We start from the raw sequence: 13298 nt of genomic DNA, 5'->3' as shown, positions 1-13298 counted from the left end.
GTGCTGCAATTTTGCATAGCTCTGAACACGTTTGGGTGGAAAGGGGAGGTCCAGCTCTCACAATCCCAGAATTTCCACAGCCTGCGTGAGCATCTCAAGAGGTGACTGGTTCTGTTGCACCACACTCTGTTGGGCTGTGTGTGTGCAGGGTTTCCATGCTCAGCCTGTGAGGTGTGGAAAAAGGAGGTGGCAGCCCAATCTATGAGTCAATTTTTGGAGGTGTGGAAGAGCAGTCAGTGAAGGAACATAAAAAGGTGAAGATTGGGGAATGGAATGTTTGGCGTTGGTTTTAATTAGAAACATCCTGTTCATCACTCATATGTGAGATAAAAAGGGAAGAATATCCATTACTACAGTACACTGACAGAGGAAATATCTGTATTATAGTGAGCAATTCTAATTGAGCTGCCAAGTATAATTGAATTGAAATACAGACCATATTCCAACAGTATTTCCCTTATTGTGATGTATGAGTGAGAGTCATCTGGCATTGTATTTATTCCTAATCTTTCTGCAACTAATGACTTTTGCCTAAAATCCAAAGTACTTCAGTACTGACTCAGTATTAAACTTAGCAACTACCTCTGTCAGCTAAAAGATGAATAAAGCTCAAACCCCAAAACTTTTTCTCATAAACCCAAGGCTTCTTGTACCTGTCCCCTCACAAAGGTACAAAGGTGGCACTGGCACCGTGACTGTGTAAATCAGAGCAGGAAGCTGATACTTGCAAAGCTCAGAGCTGAATGTTCTTTTGGTTTTGGGGGGAGCTTTGTTCTTGCCGAGGAGGAACCAGCCCCTGAGCTGCCCTGCTCACGCTCTCCTGGGCGTGGTGCTGTGACTCAGGAGAGGGGTGTGCACTGCCCTCATCGCCTGGAGTGACCTCTGCCTCCCAGCACTGCAAACAGCTGCTCTGAGACTGTTACTCCAAGTGGTGCTGGAAATCAGACTAAAATCTGCTGCTCCTGGATTTGGGTAATTAGCTGGCAGTGCCTTAAAAATACTTTTTTAGAGCGTTTGGACAGCGATGTGAAACACGCATCATTTTCGAGGCTTAAAGCTTACTAAATTAAGCAAAACAATCTGAGATCCTTCCACATGTCAAAGGGAAAAGTTTAAGAGGTTTAAATTCAGGGTGTTCTATATTATAAAACTTAACAAATATCAATATAAATGGGTACAAGTAGTCTTTTCACCCTCCACTTGATACAAAAGACTTTCCTCACTTTCTATGAATGGATCTATGTAGACTGAAGCTTGCTCTGAACCAAGTTTTTTTCACTTCTGATTAAAAAGCATGTGAAGAGCTGTCATAAAGCAAATACTTCGCGTTACTATAAAGCTGTGACATACCTAAAAACAGTAATAGCAAAAATAAAAATCTTAATTTCTAAATTTTTTCTAAAATACACAGACATTTTTGACATTATTCCACTCAGGTCATCAAATTGTTACAGGCTATTGAACTGCAATGTAAGACATAAATTTTAAAAGAATGAAAAGTGCAGGAAGTTTGAATGATGCATTACCATAAATTTACTCATCTTTTATAAAATGCCTGCTTGAGGTGCTGACATTTTCAGTACATTAATTGTTCATAATGAATACTCTTGCATAAAACATTCAAAGGTAATTTTCTGAGGCCAAAGAATGACTAAAAAGGTATTCACTAGGGAGCAATCAATAATCTGTATCCAAAGGAACACTGGTGGAATGTGAAATAAACTGATGTAACAGGTAGAGGAGTTTGCATATGTAAAAGAATCTGCCCTTTTTACAGGTTTGATGCCCTAAAACACCATAGAGTTGGTGTGGACTGATGCAGAGGCAAAATCATTATGTTCTAATCATGTTTCATTGAAGGCAAGGAAAAAACCAACTTTGGGCAAAATATCTATATCTCTTGTGGACAGAGATCCAGGAGGCAGCCCCCTCTGCTGCAGGTAATATATGATTGCTTTTGTGCTGTATACTTCAGGATGGGTAATAACAATCAGTGAAAATATGTTTAAAGGATATATTGAAATAGCAGGGAAATAAATTAATTGATCTATCAGGCTTCTTCCAGGCAATAGATTTTAAACAACTTGTCAAATATTTCTTGGCTGTTATACCCTCGCATAAGAGCTTTGCCCGGTTCATAAAGAAAATTAATGTGAAATCAATAATGGTATTTAAAAATTCACCAAACACTTCCCATCCAGTGCAAGTCTCACTTCCAGAGTGCCACTAATGCAACAGGCAGAGTGGGAAAACCACACCGACTTGACCTTAGTGGCTAAAACAGAAGCCAGTGCAGATGGAAAGTGCAATGAAGAGAAGCTTTCAGAAGCAACCAGGAGGAGCTGCCTGCCTCCCCACAGGAACAAACCTCTAAACAGAGCCCCTTGTGAGCATCAGCTTGCAAAAGTCTTGTTTGAAGATGCAGTCGAGATGCTACTCTGACTTCCTGCTAGAAGATACAAGATGGCCTGAACAGCAAGGAAAAAAGAAAAAAAAGAAATATCACATAAGGGTGAAAACCACAAGAGAAGAACTGTAAAATAAGTTTCCTGTAGCATCACATAACCCTATGAGCTGCCCAATTTCAGACAACAGAGGGAACATTTGCTACTTCAGGTTGCTTCGTTCTACTCTTGCAGAAAACCTGGGATCATTTTGGAAATGGGAAGAAACAAACCATAAATTAGATTTGTGTTTTGGTTTATAATTTTTCATAAAATCACAAAGAGGAGTAAGACAGTACATGGTGGTTTTGTGGCTGTATCTGTATTTAGGCTATTTTTCTGGTGAAGGAGGAACATTGTAGTTCCCATTTCTGTAAATTAATACAATTGTGATTACCCACCGTTGCCATATTTGATCTGTGAAAATAAATAGGATTTGTCAGCATCCCTTCTTCTTCCCCTTCCCCCCCTAAGTGATTCAGAGCTGTTTTCAGCCTCTTGCACAGGGTTGTTCAGCAAGGGCAGAAGGTGAAGTGCAAGCCTGGGGAGTCTGGGGGTGGTGGTGGTCTCTCCTGAAAGGCTGATGTACTGAGCTGCTGCATCCAAGAGCAAACTCCAGAGTTTGCTCAGTTTTGTCATCTCCAGGCACCCATGCCCATGCTCTCTGGGTGATATTCACAAAAAATTAAAAACATACTGCTTTATTACTCGTGGTGGTATCTAGTTTTGGGGGTTCACATGTCTCATACCTCCTCAAGCTTTTTTATCTGACAGAGTTAAACGTTTGTTTTTCTTTTTAGGCTAGAATTCAGATTCAGATGGAAGCACTTGACTCCCAAAGCTGCGTCCTCAACCAGCAGCTAGGAGATGCACGACAGAATTGGCAGAATTGCACTGCTCTAAGCACTTTTGGAGACATATGCTGCTTTTCCCACTCCTGGAAGCAGTCCCACAGATGCCTCATGATTATTCACTTGAGTCATGGTCGCAGAGTTGACTTTTTGGAGGTTTGGATCCCCAGATTTCCTACACTGTGCGTTTCACAGAAGCGCAAACTCCCGAAGGTGTTTTGGTGTCTTTTCTACTAATCAGCTGATTAATAGGAAGGACATGATTCCAACTCCCTCTCAGCCAATGAATAGGACAAATAGGTTGTTGGCAATGATTAGGATGAGTATGGTGATTAGGAAGAATAGCAGGTGGGTGAAAAGTTTTGTAATGTAGGGGTCTGAGGCCATATATTGGAACTTGTACGATAGGTTGTGATATGAACAGTGCAGTGGGGAAGAAGGTAAGGGACTAGAAGTCTGTTTTTAGGCTGATGGGGATTTTGAAGTTTATAATGAATTTTCATTCCCAGAAGGAGGTGAGGCTTTCTGTTCCAGAGTGGATGCAGATTGTTATTGGGATTAGGTTGATTAAGAAGGAGGTTTTGACTGTGTTTGCAATTGTCTTGGGGCTGTTCTTGCCTTCAAACTGCAAGAGAGGATGCATTTAACCCAAACCCAGTGCTCCCACCGCAACCTTGGACCGCTGTTTGGTGGGATGGAGCCGTCCCCAGGGAGGCGGAGCCCCAGGCTGGTGTCGATGTCGCTCCTTGGGGACATTCCCGCGGCACCAGGTGGCGCTGGCAGCGGCTCCCGGGGCTTTGGGGAGGGAGCGCGGCAGCCACAGGGCTGGACAGCAGCAAGCCCTGGATTTCCAGAGCGAAATCGCTGCTGGGTGATGTTTCCTTGGCGGATGTTGCAGGGGCAGCATCGCCTGGGTGCCATCGCCGAGCGGCTCCGCTGCCCGGTGCGCTCCGGGAGAAACGTGGGAGCTTAACTCTGTGTGCTTTAACATCTACTGTGGCAACAGAATAAATTCCTCCTGGTGTGCTCCAGCTCGTAAATGAATGATTATTACATGCTGCACCATGAACAAATATTAGACAGCCTGAGAAAAAAAACTTTACTTACTTGCTTTACTCGCTTACTTTACTTACTTTCCTTACTTACTTTACTTCCTTTCCTTACTTTACTTACTTGCTTTACTTACTTACTTTACTTGCTTACTTTACTTATTTACTCTACTCACTTACATTACTCACTTACTTTACTTACTTTACTTACTTACTTTGCTTACTTTCCTTACTTTACTCACTTGCTTTACTCACTTACTTTACTCACTTACTTTACTCATTTACTTTACTTACTTAGTTTACTTACTCACTTACTTAATTTACAACCTGACCAAAACTTTAATTTGCTTTAAAAATTCTTTTAAATGTTGCTAGAAATAAGTTATTGTTATGCGGCTTACCGACAACAGATTATTCTAAATCTATTCCAAAACCCATAGAAAAATGGAATCTCAGATTTTACTGACACTATCAATCTGCACTGTGTTACACTGTGAGTTATCACAAGTGAAGGAAAGTAAGAAAGTTGCTATCCAGTCTAGTTAGTTGAAACAAAGCAAGAAAATGAATTGCAGCATTAGTAAGAGTTCTTTTGTCATCTGATTTTCCAGAAAGCATTTTTAATTTTACAGTACGATATTGGAAAAAAATTTCTTCAGAATGATGCCTCTCTGCTTCATAGGATTTTCAAATATGATTCCTCTGTACTGCTTTGATATCTAGTGTATCAAGGAAATAATGGATTTTTACTTCTCCCCCTGGTGTGCTCCTGCTGTTAAATTAATTATTATTACATGCTGCACCATGAACAAAAGTTAGACAACCTGAGAAAACTTTATTTGCTTTAAAACTTCTTTTAAATATTGCTAGAAAGAAGTTATTGTCACATAGCTTCAACAATAGATTATTCTAAATCTATTCCAAAAGCCACACAAGAATGGAATCTCAGATTTTACTTACACTATCAATCTGCACTGAGTTATCACAAGGGCAGAAAAATAAGAAAGTTGCTATCTGGTCTAGTTAGTTGAAACAGAACAAGAGGATGAATTGCAGCATCAGTAAGAGTTCTTTTGTTATCTCATTTTCCAGAAAGCATTTTTAATTTTACAGTACAACATTGGAAACAAATTTCTTCAGAATGATGCCTCTCTGCTTCATAGGATTTTCAAATACAATTCCCATTCTCAGCTAGCTTGCTGGTGGGAGCCATCTACTTGCTCCAGATGCAAAGCAAAGTTTGCTTTAATTTTACTTTAAAGATTCCATCAGTTTGGTTTTTGGGTTTTTTTTTGGTTTGGTTTGGTTTTGGGTGTTTTGTTTTAGTTTTTTGTTTTGTTTTGTTTTGATTTTTAACCAAAAAGAAAAACAAATTCTGTCCGTAGCAGTCCATTACAGAGTTTGGAATATTACATACACCCTGCAAACAGAGATTTAAAGATTCATTGGATACTAGAGATTGTATAAAAATGATAAACATTTCTCAATGCTTTCTCTAAATTTTCCACACAAAGCTTCCCAAACATTTGAATCAACTGACTCTAAGCTGGTTCAGTTTTCAGACAAGGAAAGTTGTTTTCTTTTTTCCTGGCTGGTAGTGTTTTTACAAGAAGAGAGGACAAGATCAGACAGATGGAAGGGGAAAAAAGTGTGAAGGAATTGTAAGATCAAAATCTTTAAAACTGCATTATTGGTTTGGAAAAATAAAGGCATTAGTTGTGTAGCTTCTGAGTGTAAATTACAGAATGTTTTGAAAATGCCATTTTAGTTTTTAAAATTGCTGCATTTATTCAGAGACTGCTGAGAATGAAGAGTATTGATAAGCTCTACTAAGCATTTTCATATGGAACCTATTTTCAGCCACATACCAGAAAATGTCTTTGTTATTTTTTTGAATGAGACCCTAATCTCAGAATGACTTTTCATTTATCAGAGCCTTTTAAGTCTGCTATTGTGTTTCCAGTCAGATCCTTTCCACTCACTTCTTTTTTCCTGTGTCAGCCTCTTACAAACTTGCCATAGGGCAAAGTTCACAGCTATTTTCCACAGGCACAAGGATTTCCCCTCTCAGGGGTGCACTTGGGCTTTATGCAGTGGAAGCCAAGCACAAATTAATGCCAGCTCTAATAGTTTGTGATAAAGTTTCTTGTGGTATATCATACTTAATGGCAAACCCTACAATTTGTGATTTAACTTGTTAGCAATTCCAAGGCTTTTGTTTCTTATGCTGTTCAGTCAGATGAAATGGCTTAGTGGTTTTCTGCATCACCAGCATTGGCATTTGTGTCTGTTGGTGTTCTTATTTAGTGTTGTGTTGGTTCCCACTTCAGCTATAATTTAGTAATGTTCAAATACCACTTTCTAGAAAAAAAAAAAAGTCCTGGCATCTGCAGTTGAGAAGTTGGAAAACGTGAGTGGAGTATGCCAAAAAAATCCCCAAAGAAATATAATTGACTCCTCTTAAAATTTCATTATTTTTTTGTTTTGGTTTTTTCTTTTGGGAGGGGGGGAGAGGAGGGGTGGATTACAAACGTTGTAATATGTTTCAGTTCCCTGAAATATATTTATTTTAAGTTTTTCCAGGGTGTCCAAGTTTATTTCTGTGTATTTTATGCACAACAAACAGCTGAAATTATCTTAAAAGGGATTTAAAAAAGGCACAAAACCTATTTGTTCTCTCCTAATTCACTGTTACAGATTTTACGACTCCTGGTTTCAAGATGGATTTGTGTTCCTACCCTTGACAGAAACCTCCACCATCCCTCTGCAGCGAGGATGTGCCAGCTGTCAGCCTGGCTGCCATTTCCCACCCTCCTGCAGCTGAGCAGAGCTTTTAATCAGTCCTGGAAAGTGCTTTGCTGACCCTTCCCTTCCAGCAGAGGCTGATGTTCAGGCTGTATCAAAATTCTTTTGGATCTCTTGCTGGGCATTGCTGCTTTCAGCTGGAGCTGGGAGCAGCAGTTTGCCTGTGTCAGTGACCAGCTAATGGCAGGAGAGAGCAGAGACAGAGATGGATCAGGGACAGAGCCAAAGCTGTCCTGCTCAGTGGCACCAAGGGCCCAGATGGCTCAGCAGTGGTTTACCAAGTATCAGCATGGAAAAATAATCAATCAGCTTTATTGGGTAACCTGGCTCAGCTGTGAGGGGCAAATGAACATCTGCATCACAAAATGCAAGAGATGGGCAAGAAATCTGGGGATTGGTGTGAGTTCTGTTTTGGAAGAGCCAGCCTGGTCAGAGCCAGCTCTCTGGGAAAGTGGCACCAGTGCAGATCAGCCAGGGCTCCTGAGGCTGCAGCCAGCACAGCCTGGCTTTGCTTGTCCTCCTGACACCAAGAGTGACCTTTGCCTGATTCCCTTCCTGTATTTCTCTGGTCTCCTGCTGCCATTTGGTTGCTTTGTGCTGTTGAAGCTGAGCTCCTGGGCAGGGGGAGGCTGCAAGTTCCATTTTTAGGGTGTGTGTGAAGCCCTCAGCACATGGGGCTGAGCCTGATGAACATCTCCAGGCTGCTGTACCCAGAGCAGCTGTTACCAGCAACACAAAAACGAGGAGCTGCAATAGTGTGTGGGAAGGGGAATAGCTTGCCATTACTGATGTCAGGTTAGAGAGTAAGAACTGCACTTGTGTTATTACTGATCATCCTCTGGAGGGCTGTAAGCATCTCCCTGGACAGGGATCCAGTTTCTGCCCTCACCCTGTATAACCTCATCAGTTTCAAAACAAGATTTAATGTCATTAGAGCAAATTGGCTTTAAGGCAAGGGATTTTGTCCAAGGAACTCAGGTTGTCTTTACTTGTTTTTCCTAAGCATATGGCATCAGAAGGATCATTGAGAAATTTACCCAAACCAACCTTTCTTCCCAGCTGTCTCAGGTCCAGCTTGTGTCACCAACCTTTTTGCTTGTGCTGCTTTCCATTCTGCTAAGTGGTAAACACCCTGAAACATTTCAGCATCCTTCAGGATATTTTATACTCCCTTTGCTCAATCTCATCCAGGCACAAGGGACAATTGGGTGGTCTGGTTGTTAACTGGAAACTTGGTCTGCTCTCCTCATATTTTCAAGATTGGTTATAGATTAATATTTTTTTTCTGGTGAATAAGTTATAACTCAACAATGGACAAGTATACATGGCTAGCATTTAGTTTTATGCATTTCCCTTCCTTTTCTGCAACATTTTTCTTTTCTGCAGTTTAGTAGGGGTACCTAGTTGCAGGATAGATTGTGTCTGGAATTCCTGAAGGAGTGATTTATGCTATTCTGCTCCCGTTGCCTTTGCTTGCACTTTAGCACTTTGAAATTTCTGCATTTCAAGAAAAGGAAGAAAATTCCCTCCAGTATGAAACTGCTTAGATTTCATTGGTAGTCTTTTAGTATTTCAGTCAATGCTTTGTCTCCTGGTAGGTACAACTCCTCTGTAAATGTCTCTCTAAAGTCCTTCAGGATACCCCCTGAAAGAATGTGGAGTTAATATGACTTGCAAATTGTTTTAACTGATTTGTTTATTGGGTAGCCCGGGCTTAGTTCATTCTCCTTGACAAAACGCAATCAGCTGCTTTGCATCATTCCTCATAAGCTACAGTTAGAACCTTCCTTTGTTTTTCCCGAGAAGGATCTGAACCCTGACCCCAGCAGCGCTTTGAAGTCCTCCCTGACAGACAAAGATGAAGCTGGAGGTACCAAAATGCCCTGGGAGGGACGTGACCCTTCAGTGAGCAGGGACCTGCTGGGGAGGGCTTGCTGCACAGGGCTGGAGATGGGGAGGAGGGTAGGGGTAATTCTGGAGCCCCTGGAATTGCAAATTGCAGCTGGAAGCAGGGGAGAAGCCAGGAGGGTGTGAGGGGCAGGGTACAATTTCCTGGTGTCGCTGCAGAAGATTAAGAAATATGCTTTAGTGGGGAAAGGGGTTTTATCTTTGGATAAATGCATGTGGATGCCCGCATTTTTGAATCTAAAAGAAATTCTTGAATCTAAAATAAAAGGAGCTGAAGATTTCCACTATGGCATTTTGATTCCAAGAAAGACAGTGGCCTTGATAAGAAGTAAAGAAACAAGGCTTGCTGTGATTCTTTCTTCCTGTGAAACTTTCAGCAGAAGAAATAGAAAGTATGGAAAGGCAAATTAGAGGTTGTGATATAGGAGAGGATTAATTCAGATCACATGGCACATAAGGGTGTTCCCAAAGTTCAGGACACTCTTTTAGGAACATCCCCACATAAAAAGGAAGTATAAAATGCCTTAACCAAACTAAATCAATCTTCATGACATGACACGTCTGTGGGCATTTAACATCCTTGCTGCAGCATTGTAACTGCACTCTCCTGTTGCATGGATGTGTCCCAGATAAACATTTCATCTTTATTGAAGTGCAGGCTGTAAGAAAGATGTTAAAAAAGACCCTGGGATTTTTTTTTTTCTCAGAGAGCCAGTATACATGAGATAATGTCAGGTGTAAAGAAAAATTCTTATATTTGCAGTGAGAATATTTCAAGTGAAATGTTGCCATCTGAGCCCAGGAAAAAGACAGAGGAATGATAACAGCAGATTTCTTGTCAGAGATCAGCTGTCAGAATGAACAGATAATACTTACTTAATGGCATCCAAAATAGAAATCCTCCAGATCAATCTGCACAGTCCCTATAAAAATAACAAAACCAGAAAAAAATGAGTAATTAAATACTTGAGAGGTTTACAGTGACAAAATGAAAGATGAAATAAAGCTGTGAGAGATTAACACAGAACAGTTATTTTGCCTTTTCTCTCTTTATTTTCCTTCCACTCTTCTGCTTCTTTTCATTTTTTTTCCTAAGGCAAATGCTAAGAATGTTCCCAGTGAGTAACTTCAGACAGGTTAAGCAGATATCTAAAGAATCAGCCTTTGGTAAATCCAGTGGGATCACACAGGTGGAACAGGAATTCAGTGGCCTGGGCTGAGCATCCCTTTGTAAAAGCTTTGCTGGTTCAGCCCCACAGAGGCAGCATGGCAGCAGGGACGTGACATATTGCTTAGGGGCATGTGCCAGAAATTGTGAAGGGCACATCAAGCCTTCTGAAGGAAAATCAAACCAATTAGAACCTTGTCTCATGTTTAATTAACTTAAAACTCAGCCTCTTATTTCTAGGAAGGAGTGCTTGTGGGAATGGAGGTACTTGAATACCAAATCATCCTCCAAACCATTTGGAATTCACTCTGGTAAGAGGGGTTTGGACTGAGCTTTATTTTCAGCTAAATTCTAATGCAAGGTGCCAAGCAATACAAACCTGTACAAGCTGAAAAGAAAGAGGAAAACCCTATTGGTTTCTGATACTGAACCAGTCAGTCCAGCTACTACAATATCTGAACATCTCAATCTTTAATGTGTGTCACTTCCTTTTGTAAAGGTCAAACTCATCTTCTTAGAAGCCTTACTCAGAACTCATCTTACTCAGAATGTAAGAATCCATTTCTAAGAAGATTTTGCATGCCTATAACAGGTGAGGACATATTGCAATAGCTAGGTTTTTTCTGATTTTTTAATTTATAAAATGTGTTTTTCCCAGGCTTACAACCAGCACAAAATCAAATATAATAAGCTGATAGAAAGCAGAACATCATCCATGACACTTCAGTCTGCCAATTCTTATATTTTTCACCCACTTACTCTGTTCTCAAGACATCTTTTTGCCTAGGGAAAAACACAAGATTTATAATACACCAGGAAAGAAAAAAATCTGGTTCTTACCACACTAAGGTGAAAGTTCCAAGTAAAAGGATCATCTCCCAACATATCCTTGTCCATGTTTATTTCAGTCAAATCTAAACTAGATTAGATTCTGTATATTTTTAGAGCATCTTCATCATCATAGTATTTGATCATTACCTCCTACAGACCACATATGGAAAGAAATGCTCTGGTATATGGCTGGTGGATATTCAGGAACAAATGGGAGTCCAAGAGGAATAAGCCTGGGTGGCTAATGACATCTTTAATACTTACAAGGAAGTATTAAAGTTCTGATCTTGCTTCAGGCAGATGCACACCTGAAACCTGGGTGGTGCTGGATCATAAATGAGGAGCAGAATGCACCCACATTTTTTAGTTCTCTCTAAAGCTGTGGTGGGAACTTGTGGCTGATCTTCTGAGCTGCCATGGGAAGGGTGAGTGGGGCAGAGCCAGAGAGGGAGATGATGCAAATCCCTCTGCTGTATGTGTTTAATAAAGGGAGCACCAGGAGCATCTGTGCCTGTGAGCAGCTCTGGGAAGCTCAGTCCCACTCCCAGAATGAGCTGCATGGAGCACCTGTGCCCAGTTAAAATGGGGAGAGAGGTGCAGTGCAAGTCCATGAAATAATTTCCTTTTACACATTGTTGGAATGCACCTGCTGAGTGAATGTATCCTGCCTTTTCACTAGGCTGTGCAGGGCTGGGAAAGAATCAGCCGCATCCACTCATTTCCTTAATGAAAGCTGAAAAAAAGATGAAGTTGGACTCTGTAATGCCATGCTGACAAGTGATATAATATTCTTATTCATCTTTTAATCCTGTTCTTTCAGGTGTCTAATTTGGTGCTTCCCCTATTAACTTTCTCATTTCTTCCTGTGCAGTACATCAGAGGTCACTGTGCCTCTTGTCATAATATTTCCAGTTTATAAGAGGGCAGAGGGAGCAGAAAGTAACTACAAGGTAGTTCTGAATCTTTCATCTTCATTTCTAAATCCTGTAATTTCTTTAAAGTACATACTCTCCTTCTTTCCTACCACCAGAAACAAGAACTTATTTGAATGTCAAACAGGGCTTTAATGAATCTCATAAGATAATCATAACAGCAGCTGTCCAAGTTAGTTTCTTTAAAAAATTCTGTATGATTTCACTTATGTTTTTAAGTGTTAACTCGAGAGTTTGCCTTTTTCTTCCTCTCACACATCCCTTTGAAAACAGGGATGTTAATTTCCTAGTTAATGCCTTTTTAAGTGCTTCTTCACCCAAGACACTGAACACAGCTCCTCAAACGTGCCAGCTGAACTGGAGCACGTGCCATTGAGGAGAGAGGCACTCAAGTAGCTCATATTGCAGTCATGACAGTGTTGATATAAATATTTAGAAATGTCTGGAAATAATGTTACCATTCAGCAAAGGTTGGCACCCCTAGAATGGTGATTACTGCATATTTTTATGCTGTTTTTGGTTCAACAAGGCCTAAAGGGTTTATTTACTCTCCTCTGAGGAAACACTGAGCACATGCAGGAGTTTTTCCTGTGCTCTGCCCTTTAAAAGTCTCTCCTACAAAGCAGGGCAGGTGACAGTAAATTGAAGTTTTCTTCTAACATCTGGGTGTCTTGTGCACCACTAGCAGATGCTTATGCCTTCCTTTGGGCACAGAAGAAGTCTGAGGGAGTTCTAAATTTGAGTCACTTGACTCACACATACATCCCAGTCCTGAAGTGGGGATGTACAGCCAGCATCTGAGGCAGCTCCTTCCTGTAGGAGTCCCAGCCCAACATCTCTGTCTGCTTCCCCAGCGACAGCTCCCAGCAGCAGAATTGCTTCAGTGAGAAGCAGGGCAGGCTGCCAGATTCCAGGCTGTGCACATTGCCTCCTCTTCTCCTGAGCCTGCCAAGGCACAAAGTCCTTGCATAACCCAAGCTCTGAGCAGCAAGGAGCAGGTCTCTCTAAGAGATGGGAACCTGCTTGCACATTTAAAGGTAACGCTTGAAGGCTTTGTGGTGGTGCTGCATGGGGATGCTTCCCATGGCAGTGTCCCTGCTTATCTGTTGACAGAAAAGGGAATTGCAAAGCTTTAGCACTTCACTTCTGGCCATCATTTCTGCAGTTGAGGTCTTATCCTATTAATTTTTTCTCCAGAACAAGTAGGAATCAGCTTTCTCATAGTGCACTGATACTGTTACAATTTATCTTTAAATTTTTTTCCATGTGTTTAGTGACAGGTTTGTTCTCAACGATTTTCATTCCCAGCA

At 41.0% G+C, this 13298-nt stretch overlaps 1 long non-coding RNA gene across 1 annotated transcript; it reads right to left on the bottom strand.

Moving 5' to 3' along the window:
* Positions 1–1958: 1958 nt before the first annotated feature.
* On the bottom strand, positions 1959–11211 carry LOC113459830 (uncharacterized). Its single transcript, XR_003381398.2, has 3 exons — positions 11066–11211; positions 9934–9980; positions 1959–2468 (listed from the first exon to the last, which is right to left on the bottom strand). It is a non-coding gene; the product is annotated as an uncharacterized LOC113459830 (long non-coding RNA).
* Between the last annotated feature and the right edge of the window lie 2087 nt (positions 11212–13298).

Source organism: Zonotrichia albicollis, chromosome 3, assembly GCF_047830755.1.
Source record: "Zonotrichia albicollis isolate bZonAlb1 chromosome 3, bZonAlb1.hap1, whole genome shotgun sequence".
In the NCBI taxonomy this organism is placed as follows: Eukaryota; Metazoa; Chordata; class Aves; order Passeriformes; family Passerellidae; genus Zonotrichia; species Zonotrichia albicollis.
The sequence above is the reverse complement of the archived record's forward strand: the minus strand, read 5'-3'. Positions and strand labels throughout refer to the sequence as shown.